Source organism: Patiria miniata, unplaced genomic scaffold (genome assembly GCF_015706575.1).
Source record: "Patiria miniata isolate m_02_andy unplaced genomic scaffold, ASM1570657v1 HiC_scaffold_6, whole genome shotgun sequence".
NCBI classification, from domain to species: domain Eukaryota; kingdom Metazoa; phylum Echinodermata; class Asteroidea; order Valvatida; family Asterinidae; genus Patiria; species Patiria miniata.
The window spans coordinates 17,531,984-17,553,904 of NW_024037073.1; positions in this window are offsets into that span (position 1 = coordinate 17,531,984).

The following is a 21,921-nucleotide window of genomic DNA, read 5'->3' on the forward strand; positions in this document are numbered from 1 at the left end:
AGCAATAATTAACGACTAACTTGGCCGCGCGAGGGCGCAATGCCACTTCAAGAGCTGGCAAATCGGCAAATCATCCAGATGGTCTTGACAGTTGCGCAACTGTCATGGCACCATTTCGAACAAATAACATGTTCCGTAATTCAAAACCTTTATGTGTTTGGTCCCGCAATGGTAAACGTCGTTATTCATTTCTGCACCAGTGCACGTTTTTGGCGTCTGTCATCCAAATCGGTCATCATCATGCTTTTTCTTCTCTTATTTCACCCTTAGCTGCGAGAGATGGACGAGAGTGTAGAGTTGCAGCAGAACACCAAGCCTCCCAGCCGCCACGGCGAATCCCATCAGCCCAAGGCGGACAACCCGGGCTTCGTGGTGCGCGACGCCCCATGGAGCAAGCCCCCTGACACCAGCAACACCGTGGATGTCCCCAGCATCGGGCCGGGGACCAGCAGCGGACCAAAGCTTGGTGCCGGTGTGGACGGTAATTCTGTCCCCCGTTAAAAGTGTCCGGGGGGACAGAATTACCTAGGTAAAAGTGTCCTCCCCGGCCCGTTAATTCTGCCCCCCTTCAGGTAATTCTGTCCCCTCCAGGTTTTTTTTGTTCCCCTAGTTTTGCAACGCAGAAGGCCAGTTCTCTATATTGTTTTCATGAATTCACTCTACAAGGTATACATTTTTTACTCTTTAGTCTGCCCTTCATGAAGATGAAAAAAAATAACTTTTTGGTCTCTTTCTTAGATGTGAAATGTGAACACAATGTTTCGATCGATATGGAGTACGGTGTAGCCCTATTCTACGGTGGACGCCTCATTGATATAACGCCTACTTGGATTGGTCGGCGTTCCCATCGTAGCGCGTAACGAAATTTCCTATTGGATGAATTTCCTTTGTGTAGCGGGGTACACATTATGTACACATATGCGATAAACGCTGCCACAAATCTTGCAGTATGTACTTGCGGCAATGCGTGCTCACGAACACGACTCGTACCATCGCATGGGTGATACTTGCACGGGGACACATTTACCAGGGGGACACTTTCAACGTTGGGCAGGGGGACATATTTACCAGGGAGGGGGACAGATCTACCTCGGTAAATGTGTCCCCCCAGACAGATTTACCGGGTCACAAACCGGTAAATTTGTCCGGGGGGACACATTTACCAGGGGGGGGGACAGAATTACCTGCCACACCGCCAAGACATACATCCGCACGCCGTAGAATATTTTAAGTTTTGTTCAATAGAGGACGCGCCACATAAATAGTGGTCTCAACAACGCATCAACACGGATGCTGCACAACTGAACAAAAAGAACAAACTCGTTTCCGATGAACTACTCAGGAAATACAAAATGGATTAAATTGAAATTTCGTGCAAAGTCAATTTTTGGCAAATTTGATCAAAAAGTAAGGCAATTTTTTCAATTTTGGCCGAAAAATGAAATTGCTTGAAACTTGCACGGAAGATGCCTGAGGGTCTCTAGAGCACATTCGAAATGCAATTTTGAAATGATTTGGCGTTTTAAGAAAAAGGAGCGTCGATAATTTCGGTCAAAATTAGTAAACATTATTAATATTTTTCGCAATAAGTCGGTGATTTTTGTCCAAATCTTCAATATGTTAACTGTTTTAAGATCGGTTGATGTTTCTCTTGCCTCCAAAGACATTTCTGATTTGTTTGGAGAAAAGTCCATTTTTGGCCAAATTTGATCAAAAAGTAAGGCTAACCTCTTGCAATTTTTTTAATTTTGCCCGAAAATGAAATTGCTTCAAACTTGCAGGGAAGGCGCCTGACGGTCCCTAGAGCACATTCGAATTGGAATGATGGACATATTTGGCGGTTTAAAGAAAATTAGAGTCGATAATTTCGGTCAAAATTAGTGAAAATTATTAATATTTTTCCCAATAAGTCGAAGATTTTTTTCGAAAATCTTCAATATATTAACTGTTTGAAGGTCAGTTGATGTTTCTCTTGCATCCAAAGACATTTCTGAGTTGTTTGGAGAAAAGTCCATTTTTGGCAAATTTGATCAAAAAGTAAGGCTAACCCTTTGCAATTTTTTTCAATTTTGGCCGAAAAAAGAAATTGCTTGAAACTTGCAGGGAAGATGCCTGAGGGTCCCTAGAGCACAATCGAACTAGAATTTTAAACAGATTTGGCGTTTTAAGGAAAAGTAGCGTCGATTAATTTGGTCAAAATTAGTGAAAAGTATTAATTTCTTTTCTCAATAAGTCGGTGATTTTTTGTCCAAATCTTCAATATGTTAACTATTTGAAGGTCGGTTGATGTTTCTCTTGCCTCCAAAGACATTTCTGAGTTGTTTGGAGAAAAGTCAATTTTTGGCCAAATTTGATCAAAAAGTAAGGCTAACCCCTTGGCATTTTTTTCAATTTTGGCCGAAAATGAAATTGCTTGAAACTTGCAGGGAAGATGCCTGAGGGTCCCTAGAGCACATTCGAACTAGAATTTTAAATAGATTTGGCGTTTTAAGGAAAAGTACCGTCGATAATTTCGGTCAAAATTATTGAAAATTATTAATATTTTTCTCAATAAGTCGGTGATTTTTGTCCAAATCTTCAATATGTTAACTGTTTGAAGGTCGGTTGACGTTTCTCTTGCCTCCCAAGACATTTCTGAGTTGTTTGGAGAAAAGTCAATTTTTGGCCAAAATCGATCAAAAAGTAAGGCTAACCCTTTGCAATTTTTTCAATTATGGCCGAAAAATGAAATTCCTTGAAACTTGCAGGGAAGATGCCTGAGGGTCCTTAGAGCACATTCGAACTAGAATTTCAAACAGATTTGGCGTTTTAAGGAAAAGTAGCGTCGATAATTTCGGTCAAAATTAGTGAAAATTATTAATATTTTTCTCAATAAGTCGGTGATTTTTGTCCAAATCTTCAATATGTTAACTGTTTGAAGGTCGGTTGATGTTTCTCTTGCATCCAAAGACATTTCTGTGTTGTTTGGAGAAAAGTCAATTTTGGGCCAAAATTTGATCAAAAAGTAAGGCTAACCCCTTGCAATTTTTTCCAATTTTGGCGGAAACTTGCAGGGAAGATGACTGAGGGTCCCTAGAGCACATACGAACTAGAATTTCGAACAGATTTGGCGTTTTAAGGAAAAGTAGCGTCGATTATTTTGGTCAAAATTATTGAAAAGTATTAATATTTTTCTCAATAAGTCGGTGATTTTTGTCCAAATCTTCAATATGTTAACTGTTTGAAGGTCGGTTGATGTTTCTCTTCCATCCAAAGACATTTCTGAGTTGTTTGGAGAAAAGTCAATTTTTGGCCAAATTTGATCAAAAAGTAAGGCTAACCCTTTGCAATTTTTTTCAATTTTGGCGGAAAAATGAAACTCCTTGAAACTTGCAGGGTAGATGCCTGAGGGTCTCTAGAGCACATGCTAAATAGAATTTCAAACAGATTTGGCGTTTTAAGGAAAAGTAGCGTCGATAATTTCGCTCAAAATTAGTAAAAATTATTAATATTTTTCTCAATAAGTCGGTGATTTTTGTCCAAATCTTCAATATGTTAACTGTTTGAAGTTCGGTTAATGTTTCTCTTGCATCCAAAGACATTCCTGAGTTGTTTGGAGAAAAGTCAATTTTTGGCCAAATTTGATCAAAAAATAAGGCTAACCCCTTGCAAATTTTTTCTATTTTGGCGGGAAAATGAAATTCCTTGAAACTTGCAGGGAAGATGACTGAGGGTCCCTAGAGCACATTCGAACTAGAATTTTAAATAGATTTGGCGTTTTAAGGAAAAGTACCGTCGATAATTTCGGTCAAAATTAGTGAACATTATTAATATTTTTCTCAATAAGTCGGTGATTTTTGTCCAAATCTTCAATATGTTAACTGTTTGAAGGTCGGTTGATGTTTCTCTTGCATCCGAAGACATTTCTGAGTTGTTTGGAAAAAAGTCAATTTTGGACCAAATTTGATCAAAAAGTAAGGCTAACCCCTTGCAATTTTTTCAATTTTAGCCGAAAAATGAAATTCCTTGAAACTTACAGGGAAGATGCCTGTGGGTCCCTAGAGCACATTCGAACTAGAATTTTTAACAGATTTGGCGTTTTAAGGAAAAGTAGCGTCGATAATTTCGGTCAAAATTAGCGAAAATTATTAATATTTTTCTCAATAAGTCGGTGATTTTTGTCCAAATGTTCAATATGTTAACTGTTTGAAGGTCGGTTGACGTTTCTCTTGCCTCCCAAGACATTTCTGAGTTGTTTTGGAGAAAAGTCAATTTTTGGCCAAAACTGATCAAAAAGTAAGGCTAACCCTTTGCAATTTTTTCAATTTTGGCCGAAAAATGAAATTGCTTGAAACTTGCAGGGAAGATGCCTGAGGGTCCCTAGAGCACATTCGAACTAGAATTTCAAACAGATTTGGCGTTTTAAGGAAAAGTAGCGTCGATAATTTCGGTCAAAATAAGTGAAAATTATTAATATTTTTCTCAATAAGTCGGTGATTTTTGTCCAAATCTTCAATATGTTAACTGTTTGAAGAGCGGTTGATGTTTCTCTTGCATCCAAAGACATTCCTGAGTTGTTTGGAGAAAAGTCAATTTTTGGCCAAATTTGATCAAAAAGTAAGGCTAACCCCTTGCAATTTTTTTCAATTTTGGCCGAAAAATGAAATTCCTTGAAACTTGCAGGGAAGATGCCTGAGGGTCCCTAGAGCACATTCGAAATGGAATTTCAAACAGATTTGGCGTTTTAAGGAAAAGTAGCGTCGATAATTTCGGTCAAAATTAGTAAAAATTATTAATATTTTTCTCAATAACTCGGTGATTTTTGTCCAAATCTTCAATATGTTAACTGTTTGAAGATCGGTTGATGTTTCTTTTGCACACAAAGACATTTCTGAGTTGTTTGGAGAAAAGTCAATTTTTGGCCAAATTTGATCAAAAAGTAAGGCTAACCCCTTGCAATTTTTTTCAATTTTGGCCGAAAAATGAAATTCCTTGAAACTTGCAGGGAAGATGCCTGAGGGTCCCTAGAGCACATTCGAAATGGAATTTCAAACAGATTTGGCGTTTTAAGGAAAAGTAGCGTCGATAATTTCGGTCAAAATTAGTGAAAATTATTAATATTTTTCTCAATTGGTCCGTGATTTTTGTCCAAATCTTCAATATGTTAACTGTTTGAAGATCGGTTGATGTTTTCTTGCATACAAAGACATTTCTGAGTTGTTTGGAGAAAAGTTAATTTTTGGCCAAATTTGATCAAAAAGTAAGGCTAACTAACCCCTTGCAATTTTTTCAATTTTGGCCGAAAAATGAAATTGCTTGAAACTTGCAGGGAAGATGCCTGAGGGTCTCTAGAGCACATTCGAAATGGAATTTCAAACAGATTTGGCGTTTTAAGAAAAATTAGCGTCGATAATTTCGGTCAAAATTAGTAAAAATTATTAATATTTTTCTCAATAACTCGGTGATTTTTGTCCAAATCTTCAATATGTTAACTGTTTGAAGATCGGTTGATGTTTCTCTTGCATACAAAGACATTTCTGAGTTGTTTGGAGAAAAGTCAATTTTTGGCCAAATTTGATCAAAAAGTAGGCTAACCCCTTGCAATTTTTTATAATTTTGGACGAAAAATGAAATTCCTTGAAACTTGCAGGGAAGATGCCTGAGGGTCTCTAGAGCACATTCGAAATGGAATTTCAAACAGATTTGGCGTTTTAAGAAAAAGGAGCGTCGATAATTTCGGTCAAAATTAGTGAAAATTATTAATATTTTTCTCAATAAGTCGTTGATTTTTGTCCAAATCTTCAATATGTTAACTGTTTGAAGATCGGTTGATGTTTCTCTTGCATACAAAGACATTTCTGAGTTTTTTGGAGAAAAGTCAATTTTTGGGCCAAATTTGATCAAAAAGTAAGGCTAACCCCTTGCAATTTTTTTCAATTTTGGCCAAAAAATGAAATTGCTTGAAACTTGCAGGGAAGATGCCTGAGGGTCTCTAGAGCACATTCAAAATGGAATTTCAAACAGATTTGGCGTTTTAAGAAAAAGTAGCGTCGATAATTTCGGTCAAAATAAGTGAAAATTATTAATATTTTTCTCAATAAGTCGGTGATTTTGTCCAAATCTTCAATATGTTAACTGTTTGAAGAGCGGTTGATGTTTCTCTTGCATCCAAAGACATTCTGAGTTGTTTGGAGAAAAGTCAATTTTGGGCCAAATTTGATCAAAAAGTAAGGCTAACCCCTTGCAATTTTTTTCAATTTTGGCCGAAAAATGAAATTCCTTGAAACTTGCAGGGAAGATGCCTGAGGGTCCCTAGAGCACATTCGAAATGGAATTTCAAACAGATTTGGCGTTTTAAGGAAAAGTAGCGTCGATAATTTCGGTCAAAATTAGTAAAATTATTAATATTTTTCTCAATAACTCGGTGATTTTTGTCCAAATCTTCAATATGTTAACTGTTTGAAGATCGGTTGATGTTTCTTTTGCACACAAAGACATTTCTGAGTTGTTTGGAGAAAAGTCAATTTTTGGCCAAATTTGATCAAAAAGTAAGGCTAACCCCTTGCAATTTTTTTCAATTTTGGCCGAAAAATGAAATTCCTTGAAACTTGCAGGGAAGATGCCTGAGGGTCCCTAGAGCACATTCGAAATGGAATTTCAAACAGATTTGGCGTTTTAAGGAAAAGCGTCGATAATTTCGGTCAAAATTAGTGAAAATTATTAATATTTTTCTCAATTGGTCCGTGATTTTTGTCCAAATCTTCAATATGTTAACTGTTTGAAGATCGGTTGATGTTTTTCTTGCATACAAAGACATTTCTGAGTTGTTTGGAGAAAAGTTAATTTTTGGCCAAATTTGATCAAAAAGTAAGGCTAACTAACCCTTGCAATTTTTTCAATTTTGGCCGAAAAATGAAATTGCTTGAAACTTGCAGGGAAGATGCCTGAGGGTCTCTAGAGCACATTCGAAATGGAATTTCAAACAGATTTGGCGTTTTAAGAAAATTAGCGTCGATAATTTCGGTCAAAATTAGTAAAAATTATTAATATTTTTCTCAATAACTCGGTGATTTTTGTCCAAATCTTCAATATGTTAACTGTTTGAAGATCGGTTGATGTTTCTCTTGCATACAAAGACATTTCTGAGTTGTTTGGAGAAAAGTCAATTTTTGGCCAAATTTGATCAAAAAGTAGGCTAACCCCTTGCAATTTTTTATAATTTTGGCCGAAAAATGAAATTCTTGAAACTTGCAGGGAAGATGCCTGAGGGTCTCTAGAGCACATTCGAAATGGAATTTCAAACAGATTTGGCGTTTTAAGAAAAAGGAGCGTCGATAATTTCGGTCAAAATTAGTGAAAATTATTAATATTTTTCTCAATAAGTCGTTGATTTTTGTCCAAATCTTCAATATGTTAACTGTTTGAAGATCGGTTGATGTTTCTCTTGCATACAAAGACATTTCTGAGTTTTTTGGAGAAAAGTCAATTTTGGGCCAAATTTGATCAAAAAGTAAGGCTAACCCCTTGCAATTTTTTTCAATTTTGGCCAAAAAATGAAATTGCTTGAAACTTGCAGGGAAGATGCCTGAGGGTCTCTAGAGCACATTCAAAATGGAATTTCAAACAGATTTGGCGTTTTAAGAAAAAGTAGCGTCGATAATTTCGGTCAAAATTAGTAAAAATTATTAATATTTTTCTCAATAAGTCGTTGATTTTTGTCCAAATCTTCAATATGTTAACTGTTTGAAGATCGGTTGATGTTTCTCTTGCCTCCAAAGACATTTCTGAGTTGTTTGGAGAAAAGTCAATTTTTGGCCACATTTGATCAAAAAGTAAAGCTAACCCCTTGCAATTTTTTATAATTTTGGCCGAAAAATGAAATTGCAAGAAACTTGCAGGGAAGATGCCTGAGGGTCTCTAGAGCACATTCGAAATGGAATTTCAAACAGATTTGGCGTTTTAAGGAAAAGTAGCGTCGATAATATCGGTCAAAATATGTGAAAATTATGAATATTTTTCTCAATAAGTCGTTGATTTTTGTCCAAATCTTCAATATGTTAACTGTTTGAAGAGCGGTTGATGTTTCTCTTGCATACAAAGACATTTCTGAGTTTTTGGAGAAAAGTCAATTTTGGGCCAAATTTGATCAAAAAGTAAGGCTAACCCCTTGCAATTTTTTTCAATTTTGGCCAAAAAATGAAATTGCTTGAAACTTGCAGGGAAGATGCCTGAGGGTCTCTAGAGCACATTCGAAATGGAATTTCAAACAGATTTGGCGTTTTAAGAAAAGTAGCGTCGATAATTTCGGTCAAAATTAGTAAAAATTATTAATATTTTTCTCAATAACTCGGTGATTTTTGTCCAAATCTTCAATATGTTAACTGTTTGAAGATCGGTTGATGTTTCTCTTGCATCCAAAGACATTTCTGAGTTGTTTGGAAAAAGGCAATTTTGGGCCAAATTTGATCAAAAAGTAGGCTAACCCCTTGCAATTTTTTTCAATTTTGGCCGAAAAATGAAATTCTTGAAACTTGCAGGGAAGATGCCTGAGGGTCTCTAGAGCACATTCGAAATGAATTTCAAACAGATTTGGCGTTTTAAGAAAAAGAGCGTCGATAATTTCGGTCAAAATTAGTGAAAATTATTAATATTTTTCTCAATAAGTCGGTGATTTTTGTCCAAATCTTCAATATGTTAACTGTTTGAAGATCGGTTGATGTTTCTCTTGCATCCAAAGACATTTCTGAGTTGTTTGGAAAAAGGAAATTTTGGGCCAAATTTGATCAAAAAGTAAGGCTAACCCCTTGCAATTTTATCAATTTTGGCCGAAGAATGAAATTGCTTGAAACTTGCAGGGAAAATGCCAGAGGGTCTCTAGAGCACATTCGAACTAGAATTTCAAACAGATTTGGCGTTTTAAGGAAAAGTAGCGTCGATAATTTCGGTCAAAATTAGTGAAAATTATGAATATTTTTCTCAATAAGTCGTTGATTTTTGTCCAAATCTTCAATATGTTAACTGTTTGAAGATCGGTTGATGTTTCTCTTGCATACAAAGACATTTCTGAGTTGTTTGGAGAAAAGTCAATTTTGGGCCAAATTTGATCAAAAAGTAAGGCTAACCCCTTGCAATTTTTTTCAATTTTGGCCGACAAATGAAATTGCTTGAAGCTTGCAGGGAAGATGCCTGAGGGTCTCTAGAGCACATTCGAAATGGAATTTCAAACAGATTTGGCGTTTTCAGAAAAATTAGCGTCGATAATTTCGGTCAAAATTAGTAAAAATTATTAATATTTTTCTCAATAACTCGGTGATTTTTGTCCAAATCTTCAATATGTTAACTGTTTGAAGATCGGTTGATGTTTCTCTTGCATACAAAGACATTTCTGAGTTGTTTGGAGAAAGTAAATTTTTGGCCAAATTTGGTCAAAAAGTAAGGCTAACCCCTTGCAATTTTTTTCAATTTTGGCCAAAAAATGAAATTGCTTGAAACTTGCAGGGAAGATGCCTGAGGGTCTCTAGAGCACATTCGAAATGGAATTTCAAACAGATTTGGCGTTTGAAGAAAAAGTAGCGTCGATAATTTCGGTCAAAATTAGTAAAAATTATTAATATTTTTCTCAATAACTCGGTGATTTTCGTCCAAATCTTCAATATGTTAACTGTTTGAAGATCGGTTGATGTTTCTCTTGCCTCCAAAGACATTTCTGAGTTGTTTGGAGAAAAGTCAATTTTTGGCCAAATTTGATCAAAAAGTAAGGCTAACCCCTTGCAATTTTTTCAATTTTGGCCGAAAAATGAAATTGCTTGAAACTTGCAGGGAAGATGCCTGAGGGTCACTAGAGCACATTCGAACTAGAATTTCAAACAGATTTGGCGTTTTAAGGAAAAGTACCGTCGATATTTTCGGGCAAAATTAGTGAAAATTATGAATATTTTTCTCAATAAGTCGTTGATTTTTGTCCAAATCTTCAATATGTTAACTGTTTGAAGATCGGTTGATGTTTTTTCTTGCATACAAAGACATTTCTGAGTTGTTTGGAGAAAAGTCAATTTTTGGCCAAATTTGATCAAAAAGTAGGCTAACCCCTTGCAATTTTTCTATAATTTTGGCCGAAAAATGAAATTCCTTGAAACTTGCAGGGAAGATGCCTGAGGGTCTCTAGAGCACATTCGAAATGGAATTTCAAACAGATTTGGCGTTTTAAGAAAAATTAGCGTCGATAATTTCGGTCAAAATTAGTAAAAATTATTAATATTTATCTCAATAAGTCGTTGATTTTTGTCCAAATCTTCAATATGTTAACTGTTTGAAGATCGGTTGATGTTTCTCTTGCATACAAAGACATTTCTGAGTTGTTTGGAGAAAAGTCAATTTTGGCCAAATTTGATCAAAAAGTAAGGCTAACCCCTTGCAATTTTTTCAATTTTGGCCAAAAAATGAAATTGCTTGAAACTTGCAGGGAAGATGCCTGAGGGTCTCTAGAGCACATTCGAAATGGAATTTCAAACAGATTTGGCGTTTTAAGAAAAATTAGCGTCGATAATTTCGGTCAAAATTAGTAAAAATTATTAATATTTTTCTCAATAACTCGGTGATTTTTGTCCAAATCTTCAATATGTTAACTGTTTGAAGATCGGTTGATGTTTCTCTTGCATACAAAGACATTTCTGAGTTGTTTGGAGAAAAGTCAATTTTTGGCCAAATTTGATCAAAAAGTAGGCTAACCCCTTGCAATTTTTTATAATTTTGGCCGAAAAATGAAATTCCTTGAAACTTGCAGGGAAGATGCCTGAGGGTCTCTAGAGCACATTCGAAATGGAATTTCAAACAGATTTGGCGTTTTAAGAAAAAGGAGCGTCGATAATTTCGGTCAAAATTAGTGAAAATTATTAATATTTTTCTCAATAAGTCGTTGATTTTTGTCCAAATCTTCAATATGTTAACTGTTTGAAGATCGGTTGATGTTTCTCTTGCATACAAAGACATTTCTGAGTTTTTTGGAGAAAAGTCAATTTTGGGCCAAATTTGATCAAAAAGTAAGGCTAACCCCTTGCAATTTTTTTCAATTTTGGCCAAAAATGAAATTGCTTGAAACTTGCAGGGAAGATGCCTGAGGGTCTCTAGAGCACATTCGAAATGGAATTTCAAACAGATTTGGCGTTTTAAGAAAAAGTAGCGTCGATAATTTCGGTCAAAATTAGTAAAAATTATTAATATTTTTCTCAATAAGTCGTTGATTTTTGTCCAAATCTTCAATATGTTAACTGTTTGAAGATCGGTTGATGTTTCTCTTGCCTCCAAAGACATTTCTGAGTTGTTTGGAGAAAAGTCAATTTTTGGCCACATTTGATCAAAAAGTAAAGCTAACCCCTTGCAATTTTTTAATTTTGGCCGAAAAATGAAATTGCTTGAAACTTGCAGGGAAGATGCCTGAGGGTCTCTAGAGCACATTCGAAATGGAATTTCAAACAGATTTGGCGTTTTAAGGAAAAGTAGCGTCGATAATTTCGGTCAAAATATGTGAAAATTATGAATATTTTTCTCAATAAGTCGTTGATTTTTGTCCAAATCTTCAATATGTTAACTGTTTGAAGAGCGGTTGATGTTTCTCTTGCATACAAAGACATTTCTGAGTTTTTTGGAGAAAAGTCAATTTTGGGCCAAATTTGATCAAAAAGTAAGGCTAACCCCTTGCAATTTTTTTCAATTTTGGCCAAAAATGAAATTGCTTGAAACTTGCAGGGAAGATGCCTGAGGGTCTCTAGAGCACATTCGAAATGGAATTTCAAACAGATTTGGCGTTTTAAGAAAAAGTAGCGTCGATAATTTCGGTCAAAATTAGTAAAAATTATTAATATTTTTCTCAATAACTCGGTGATTTTTGTCCAAATCTTCAATATGTTAACTGTTTGAAGATCGGTTGATGTTTCTCTTGCATCCAAAGACATTTCTGAGTTGTTTGGAAAAAAGGCAATTTTGGGCCAAATTTGATCAAAAAGTAGGCTAACCCCTTGCAATTTTTTTCAATTTTGGCCGAAAAATGAAATTCCTTGAAACTTGCAGGGAAGATGCCTGAGGGTCTCTAGAGCACATTCGAATGGAATTTCAAACAGATTTGGCGTTTTAAGAAAAAGGAGCGTCGATAATTTCGGTCAAAATTAGTGAAAATTATTAATATTTTTCTCAATAAGTCGGTGATTTTTGTCCAAATCTTCAATATGTTAACTGTTTGAAGATCGGTTGATGTTTCTCTTGCATCCAAAGACATTTCTGAGTTGTTTGGAAAAATAGAAATTTTGGGCCAAATTTGATCAAAAAGTAAGGCTAACCCCTTGCAATTTTATCAATTTTGGCCGAAGAATGAAATTGCTTGAAACTTGCAGGGAAATGCCAGAGGGTCTCTAGAGCACATTCGAACTAGAATTTCAAACAGATTTGGCGTTTTAAGGAAAAGTAGCGTCGATAATTTCGGTCAAAATTAGTGAAAATTATGAATATTTTTCTCAATAAGTCGTTGATTTTTGTCCAAATCTTCAATATGTTAACTGTTTGAAGATCGGTTGATGTTTCTCTTGCATACAAAGACATTTCTGAGTTGTTTGGAGAAAAGTCAATTTTGGGCCAAATTTGATCAAAAAGTAAGGCTAACCCCTTGCAATTTTTTTCAATTTTGGCCGAAAAATGAAATTGCTTGAAGCTTGCAGGGAAGATGCCTGAGGGTCTCTAGAGCACATTCGAAATGGAATTTCAAACAGATTTGGCGTTTTCAGAAAAATTAGCGTCGATAATTTCGGTCAAAATTAGTAAAAATTATTAATATTTTTCTCAATAACTCGGTGATTTTTGTCCAAATCTTCAATATGTTAACTGTTTGAAGATCGGTTGATGTTTCTCTTGCATACAAAGACATTTCTGAGTTGTTTGGAGAAAGTAAATTTTTGGCCAAATTTGGTCAAAAAGTAAGGCTAACCCCTTGCAATTTTTTTCAATTTTGGCCAAAAAATGAAATTGCTTGAAACTTGCAGGGAAGATGCCTGAGGGTCTCTAGAGCACATTCGAAATGGAATTTCAAACAGATTTGGCGTTTTAAGAAAAAGTAGCGTCGATAATTTCGGTCAAAATTAGTAAAAATTATTAATATTTTTCTCAATAACTCGGTGATTTTCGTCCAAATCTTCAATATGTTAACTGTTTGAAGATCGGTTGATGTTTCTCTTGCCTCCAAAGACATTTCTGAGTTGTTTGGAGAAAAGTCAATTTTTGGCCAAATTTGATCAAAAAGTAAGGCTAACCCCTTGCAATTTTTTCAATTTTGGCCGAAAAATGAAATTGCTTGAAACTTGCAGGGAAGATGCCTGAGGGTCTCTAGAGCACATTCGAACTAGAATTTCAAACAGATTTGGCGTTTTAAGGAAAAGTACCGTCGATATTTTCGGGCAAAATTAGTGAAAATTATGAATATTTTTCTCAATAAGTCGTTGATTTTTGTCCAAATCTTCAATATGTTAACTGTTTGAAGATCGGTTGATGTTTTTCTTGCATACAAAGACATTTCTGAGTTGTTTGGAGAAAAGTCAATTTTTGGCCAAATTTGATCAAAAAGTAGGCTAACCCCTTGCAATTTTCTATAATTTTGGCCGAAAAATGAAATTCCTTGAAACTTGCAGGGAAGATGCCTGAGGGTCTCTAGAGCACATTCGAAATGGAATTTCAAACAGATTTGGCGTTTTAAGAAAAATTAGCGTCGATAATTTCGGTCAAAATTAGTAAAAATTATTAATATTTATCTCAATAAGTCGTTGATTTTTGTCCAAATCTTCAATATGTTAACTGTTTGAAGATCGGTTGATGTTTCTCTTGCATACAAAGACATTTCTGAGTTGTTTGGAGAAAAGTCAATTTTGGGCCAAATTTGATCAAAAAGTAAGGCTAACCCCTTGCAATTTTTTTCAATTTTGGCCAAAAAATGAAATTGCTTGAAACTTGCAGGGAAGATGCCTGAGGGTCTCTAGAGCACATTCGAAATGGAATTTCAAACAGATTTGGCGTTTTAAGAAAAGGAGCGTCGATAATTTCGGTCAAAATTAGTAAAAATTATTAATATTTTTCTCAATAACTCGGTGATTTTTGTCCAAATCTTCAATATGTTAACTGTTTGAAGATCGGTTGATGTTTCTCTTGCATCCAAAGACATTTCTGAGTTGTTTGGAAAAAGGCAATTTTGGGCCAAATTTGATCAAAAAGTAGGCTAACCCCTTGCAATTTTTTATAATTTTGGCCGAAAAATGAAATTGCTTGAAACTTGCAGGGAAGATGCCTGAGGGTCTCTAGAGCACATTCGAAATGGAATTTCAAACAGATTTGGCGTTTTAAGAAAAATAGCGTCGATAATTTCGGTCAAAATTAGTAAAATTATTAATATTTTTCTCAATAACTCGGTGATTTTTGTCCAAATCTTCAATATGTTAACTGTTTGAAGATCGGTTGATGTTTCTCTTGCATACAAAGACATTTCTGAGTTGTTTGGAGAAAAGTCAATTTTTGGCCAAATTTGATCAAAAAGTAGGCTAACCCCTTGCAATTTTTTATAATTTTGGCCGAAAAATGAAATTGCTTGAAACTTGCAGGGAAGATGCCTGAGGGTCTCTAGAGCACATTCGAAATGGAATTTCAAACAGATTTGGCGTTTTAAGAAAAAGTAGCGTCGATAATTTCGGTCAAAATTAGTAAAAATTATTAATATTTTTCTCAATAACTCGGTGATTTTTGTCCAAATCTTCAATATGTTAACTGTTTGAAGATCGGTTGATGTTTCTCTTGCATACAAAGACATTTCTGAGTTGTTTGGAGAAAAGTCAATTTTTGGCCAAATTTGATCAAAAAGTAAGGCTAACCCCTTGCAATTTTTTTCAATTTTGGCCGAAAAATGAAATTGCTTGAAACTTGCAGGGAAGATGCCTGAGGGTCTCTAGAGCACATTCGAAATGGAATTTCAAACAGATTTGGCGTTTTAAGAAAAAGGAGCGTCGATAATTTCGGTCAAAATTAGTGAAAATTATTAATATTTTTCTCAATAAGTCGGTGATTTTTTTTCCAAATCTTCAATATGTTAACTGTTTGAAGATCGGTTGATGTTTCTCTTGCATCCAAAGACATTTCTGAGTTGTTTGGAAAAAAGTCAATTTTGGGCCAAATTTGATCAAAAAGTAAGGCTAACCCCTTGCAATTTTTCAATTTTGGCCGAAGAATGAAATTGCTTGAAACTTGCAGGAAGATGCCTGAGGGTCTCTAGAGCACATTCGAACTAGAATTTCAAACAGATTTGGCGTTTTAAGGAAAAGTAGCGTCGATAATTTCGGTCAAAATTAGTAAAAATTATTAATATTTTTCTCAATAACTCGGTGATTTTTGTCCCAAATCTTCAATATGTTAACTGTTTGAAGATCGGTTGATGTTTCTCTTGCATACAAAGACATTTCTGAGTTGTTTGGAGAAAAGTCAATTTTTGGCCAAATTTGATCAAAAAGTAAGGCTAACCCCTTGCAATTTTTTTCAATTTTGGCCGAAAAATGAAATTCCTTGAAACTTGCAGGGAAGATGCCTGAGGGTCTCTAGAGCACATTCGAAATGGAATTTCAAACAGATTTGGCGTTTTAAGAAAAGGAGCGTCGATAATTTCGGTCAAAATTAGTGAAAATTATTAATATTTTTCTCAATAAGTCGGTGATTTTTGTCCAAATCTTCAATATGTTAACTGTTTGAAGATCGGTTGATGTTTCTCTTGCATCCAAAGACATTTCTGAGTTGTTTGGAAAAAAAGGAAATTTGGGCCAAATTTGATCAAAAAGTAAGGCTAACCCCTTGCAATTTTTTCAATTTTGGCCGAAGAATGAAATTGCTTGAAACTTGCAGGGAAGATGCCTGAGGGTCTCTAGAGCACATTCGAACTAGAATTTCAAACAGATTTGGCGTTTTAAGAAAAATTAGCGTCGATAATTTCGGTCAAAATTATTAAAAATTATTAATATTTTTCTCAATAAGTCGTTGATTTTTGTCCAAATCTTCAATATGTTAACTGTTTGAAGATCGGTTGATGTTTTTCTTGCATACAAAGACATTTCTGAGTTGTTTGGAGAAAAGTCAATTTTTGGCCAAATTTGATCAAAAAGTAGGCTAACCCCTTGCAATTTTCTATAATTTTGGCCGAAAAATGAAATTCCTTGAAACTTGCAGGGAAGATGCCTGAGGGTCTCTAGAGCACATTCGAAATGGAATTTCAAACAGATTTGGCGTTTTAAGAAAAATTAGCGTCAATAATTTCGGTCAAAATTAGTAAAAATTATTAATATTTATCTCAATAAGTCGTTGATTTTTGTCCAAATCTTCAATATGTTAACTGTTTGAAGATCGGTTGATGTTTCTCTTGCATACAAAGACATTTCTGAGTTGTTTGGAGAAAAGTCAATTTTGGGCCAAATTTGATCAAAAAGTAAGGCTAACCCCTTGCAATTTTTTTCAATTTTGGCCAAAAAATGAAATTGCTTGAAACTTGCAGGGAAGATGCCTGAGGGTCTCTAGAGCACATTCGAAATGGAATTTCAAACAGATTTGGCGTTTTAAGAAAAAGTAGCGTCGATAATTTCGGTCAAAATTAGTAAAAATTGTTAATATTTTTCTCAATAACTCGGTGATTTTTGTCCAAATCTTCAATATGTTAACTGTTTGAAGATCGGTTGATGTTTCTCTTGCATCCAAAGACATTTCTGAGTTGTTTGGAAAAAAAGGCAATTTTGGGCCAAATTTGATCAAAAAGTAGGCTAACCCCTTGCATTTTTTATAATTTTGGCCGAAAAATGAAATTGCTTGAAACTTGCAGGGAAGATGCCTGAGGGTCTCTAGAGCACATTCGAAATGGAATTTCAAACAGATTTGGCGTTTTAAGAAAAATTAGCGTCGATAATTTCGGTCAAAATTAGTAAAAATTATTAATATTTTTCTCAATAACTCGGTGATTTTTGTCCAAATCTTCAATATGTTAACTGTTTGAAGATCGGTTGATGTTTCTCTTGCATACAAAGACATTTCTGAGTTGTTTGGAGAAAAGTCAATTTTTGGCCAAATTTGATCAAAAAGTAGGCTAACCCCTTGCAATTTTTATAATTTTGGCCGAAAAATGAAATTGCTTGAAACTTGCAGGGAAGATGCCTGAGGGTCTCTAGAGCACATTCGAAATGGAATTTCAAACAGATTTGGCGTTTTAAGAAAAAGGAGCGTCGATAATTTCGGTCAAAATTAGTGAAAATTATTAATATTTTTCTCAATAAGTCGGTGATTTTTGTCCAAATCTTCAATATGTTAACTGTCTGAAGATCGGTTGATGTTTCTCTTGCATCCAAAGACATTTCTGAGTTTTTTGGAAAAAAGGCAATTTTGGGCCAAATTTGATCAAAAAGTAAGGCTAACCCCTTGCAATTTTATCAATTTTGGCCGAAGAATGAAATTGCTTGAAACTTGCAGGGAAGATGCCAGAGGGTCTCTAGAGCACATTCGAACTAGAATTTCAAACAGATTTGGCGTTTTAAGGAAAAGTAGCGTCGATAATTTCGGTCAAAATTAGTAAAAATTATTAATATTTTTCTCAATAACTCGGTGATTTTTGTCCAAATCTTCAATATGTCAACTGTTTGAAGATCGGTTGATGTTTCTCTTGCATACAAAGACATTTCTGAGTTGTTTGGAGAAAAGTCAATTTTTGGCCAAATTTGATCAAAAAGTAAGGCTAACCCCTTGCAATTTTTTTCAATTTTGGCCGAAAAATGAAATTCCTTGAAACTTGCAGGGAAGATGCCTGAGGGTCTCTAGAGCACATTCGAAATGGAATTTCAAACAGATTTGGCGTTTTAAGAAAAAGGAGCGTCGATAATTTCGGTCAAAATTAGTGAAAATTATTAATATTTTTCTCAATAAGTCGGTGATTTTTGTCCAAATCTTCAATATGTTAACTGTTTGAAGATCGGTTGATGTTTCTCTTGCATCCAAAGACATTTCTGAGTTGTTTGGAAAAAAAGGAAATTTTGGGCCAAATTTGATCAAAAAGTAAGGCTAACCCCTTGCAATTTTATCAATTTTGGCCGAAGAATGAAATTGCTTGAAACTTGCAGGGAAGATGCCAGAGGGTCTCTAGAGCACATTCGAACTAGAATTTCAAACAGATTTGGCGTTTTAAGGAAAAGTAGCGTCGATAATTTCGGTCAAAATTAGTGAAAATTATTAATATTTTTCTCAATAAGTCGTTGATTTTTGTCCAAATCTTCAATATGTTAACTGTTTGAAGATCGGTTGATGTTTCTCTTGCATACAAAGACATTTCTGAGTTGTTTGGAGAAAAGTCAATTTTGGGCCAAATTTGATCAAAAAGTAAGGCTAACCCCTTGCAATTTTTTTCAATTTTGGCCGAAAAATGAAATTGCTTGAAACTTGCAGGGAAGATGCCTGAGGGTCTCTAGAGCACATTCGAAATGGAATTTCAAACAGATTTGGCGTTTTTCAGAAAAATTAGCGTCGATAATTTCGGTCAAAATTAGTAAAATTATTAATATTTTTCTCAATAACTCGGTGATTTTTGTCCAAATCTTCAATATGTTAACTGTTTGAAGATCGGTTGATGATTCTCTTGCATCCAAAGACATTTCTGAGTTGTTTGGAAAAAAAGGCAATTTTTGGCCAAATTTGATCAAAAAGTAGGCTAACCCCTTGCAATTTTTTATAATTTTGGCCGAAAAATGAAATTGCTTGAAACTTGCAGGGAAGATGCCTGAGGGTCTCTAGAGCACATTCGAAATGGAATTTCAAACAGATTTGGCGTTTTAAGAAAAATTAGCGTCGATAATTTCGGTCAAAATTAGTAAAAATTATTAATATTTTTCTCAATAACTCGGTGATTTTTGTCCAAATCTTCAATATGTTAACTGTTTGAAGATCGGTTGATGTTTCTCTTGCATACAAAGACATTTCTGAGTTGTTTGGAGAAAAGTCAATTTTTGGCCAAATTTGATCAAAAAGTAGGCTAACCCCTTGCAATTTTTTATAATTTTGGCCGAAAAATGAAATTGCTTCAAACTTGCAGGGAAGATGCCTGAGGGTCTCTAGGGCACATTCGAAATGGAATTTCAAACAGATTTGGCGTTTTAAGAAAAATTAGCGTCGATAATTTCGGTCAAAATTAGTAAAAATTATTAATATTTTTCTCAATAACTCTGTGATTTTTGTCCAAATCTTCAATATGTCAACTGTTTGAAGATCGGTTGATGTTTCTCTTGCATACAAAGACATTTTTGAGTTGTTTGGAGAAAAGTCAATTTTTGGCCAAATTTGATCAAAAAGTAAGGCTAACCCCTTGCAATTTTTTTCAATTTTGGCCGAAAAATGAAATTGCTTGAAACTTGCAGGGAAGATGCCTGAGGGTCTCTAGAGCACATTCGAAATGGAATTTCAAACAGATTTGGCGTTTTAAGAAAAAGGAGCGTCGATAATTTCGGTCAAAATTATTAAAAATTATTAATATTTTTCTCAATAAGTCGTTGATTTTTGTCCAAATCTTCAATATGTTAACTGTTTGAAGATCGGTTGATGTTTTTCTTGCATACAAAGACATTTCTGAGTTGTTTGGAGAAAAGTCAATTTTGGCCAAATTTGATCAAAAAGTAGGCTAACCCCTTGCAATTTTATCAATTTTGGCCGAAGAATGAAATTGCTTGAAACTTGCAGGGAAGATGCCAGAGGGTCTCTAGAGCACATTCGAACTAGAATTTCAAACAGATTTGGCGTTTTAAGAAAAATTAGCGTCGATAATTTCGGTCAAAATTATTAAAAATTATTAATATTTTTCTCAATAAGTCGTTGATTTTTGTCCAAATCTTCAATATGTTAACTGTTTGAAGATCGGTTGATGTTTTTCTTGCATACAAAGACATTTCTGAGTTGTTTGGAGAAAAGTCAATTTTGGCCAAATTTGATCAAAAAGTAGGCTAACCCCTTGCAATTTTCTATAATTTTGGCCGAAAAATGAAATTCCTTGAAACTTGCAGGGAAGACGCCTGAGGGTCTCTAGAGCACATTCGAAATGGAATTTCAAACAGATTTGGCGTTTTAAGAAAAATTAGCGTCAATAATTTCGGTCAAAATTAGTAAAAATTATTAATATTTATCTCAATAAGTCGTTGATTTTTGTCCAAATCTTCAATATGTTAACTGTTTGAAGATCGGTTGATGTTTCTCTTGCATACAAAGACATTTCTGAGTTGTTTGGAGAAAAGTCAATTTTGGGCCAAATTTGATCAAAAAGTAAGGCTAACCCCTTGCAATTTTTTTCAATTTTGGCCAAAAAATGAAATTGCTTGAAACTTGCAGGGAAGATGCCTGAGGGTCTCTAGAGCACATTCGAAATGGAATTTCAAACAGATTTGGCGTTTTAAGAAAAAGTAGCGTCGATAATTTCGGTCAAAATTAGTAAAAATTGTTAATATTTTTCTCAATAACTCGGTGATTTTTGTCCAAATCTTCAATATGTTAACTGTTTGAAGATCGGTTGATGTTTCTCTTGCATCCAAAGACATTTCTGAGTTGTTTGGAAAAAAAGGCAATTTTGGGCCAAATTTGATCAAAAAGTAGGCTAACCCCTTGCAATTTTTTATAATTTTGGCCGAAAAATGAAATTGCTTGAAACTTGCAGGGAAGATGCCTGAGGGTCTCTAGAGCACATTCGAAATGGAATTTCAAACAGATTTGGCGTTTTAAGAAAAATTAGCGTCGATAATTTCGGTCAAAATTAGTAAAATTATTAATATTTTTCTCAATAACTCGGTGATTTTTGTCCAAATCTTCAATATGTTAACTGTTTGAAGATCGGTTGATGTTTCTCTTGCATACAAAGACATTTCTGAGTTGTTTGGAGAAAAGTCAATTTTTGGCCAAATTTGATCAAAAAGTAGGCTAACCCCTTGCAATTTTTTATAATTTTGGCCGAAAAATGAAATTGCTTCAAACTTGCAGGGAAGATGCCTGAGGGTCTCTAGAGCACATTCGAAATGGAATTTCAAACAGATTTGGCGTTTTAAGAAAAAGGAGCGTCGATAATTTCGGTCAAAATTAGTGAAAATTATTAATATTTTTCTCAATAAGTCGGTGATTTTTGTCCAAATCTTCAATATGTTAACTGTCTGAAGATCGGTTGATGTTTCTCTTGCATCCAAAGACATTTCTGAGTTGTTTGGAAAAAAGGCAATTTTGGGCCAAATTTGATCAAAAAGTAAGGCTAACCCCTTGCAATTTTATCAATTTTGGCCGAAGAATGAAATTGCTTGAAACTTGCAGGGAAGATGCCAGAGGGTCTCTAGAGCACATTCGAACTAGAATTTCAAACAGATTTGGCGTTTTAAGGAAAAGTAGCGTCGATAATTTCGGTCAAAATTAGTAAAAATTATTAATATTTTTCTCAATAACTCGGTGATTTTTGTCCAAATCTTCAATATGTCAACTGTTTGAAGATCGGTTGATGTTTCTCTTGCATACAAAGACATTTCTGAGTTGTTTGGAGAAAAGTCAATTTTTGGCCAAATTTGATCAAAAAGTAAGGCTAACCCCTTGCAATTTTTTTCAATTTTGGCCGAAAAATGAAATTCCTTGAAACTTGCAGGGAAGATGCCTGAGGGTCTCTAGAGCACATTCGAAATGGAATTTCAAACAGATTTGGCGTTTTAAGAAAAAGGAGCGTCGATAATTTCGGTCAAAATTAGTGAAAATTATTAATATTTTTCTCAATAAGTCGGTGATTTTTGTCCAAATCTTCAATATGTTAACTGTTTGAAGATCGGTTGATGTTTCTCTTGCATCCAAAGACATTTCTGAGTTGTTTGAAAAAAAGGAAATTTTGGGCCAAAT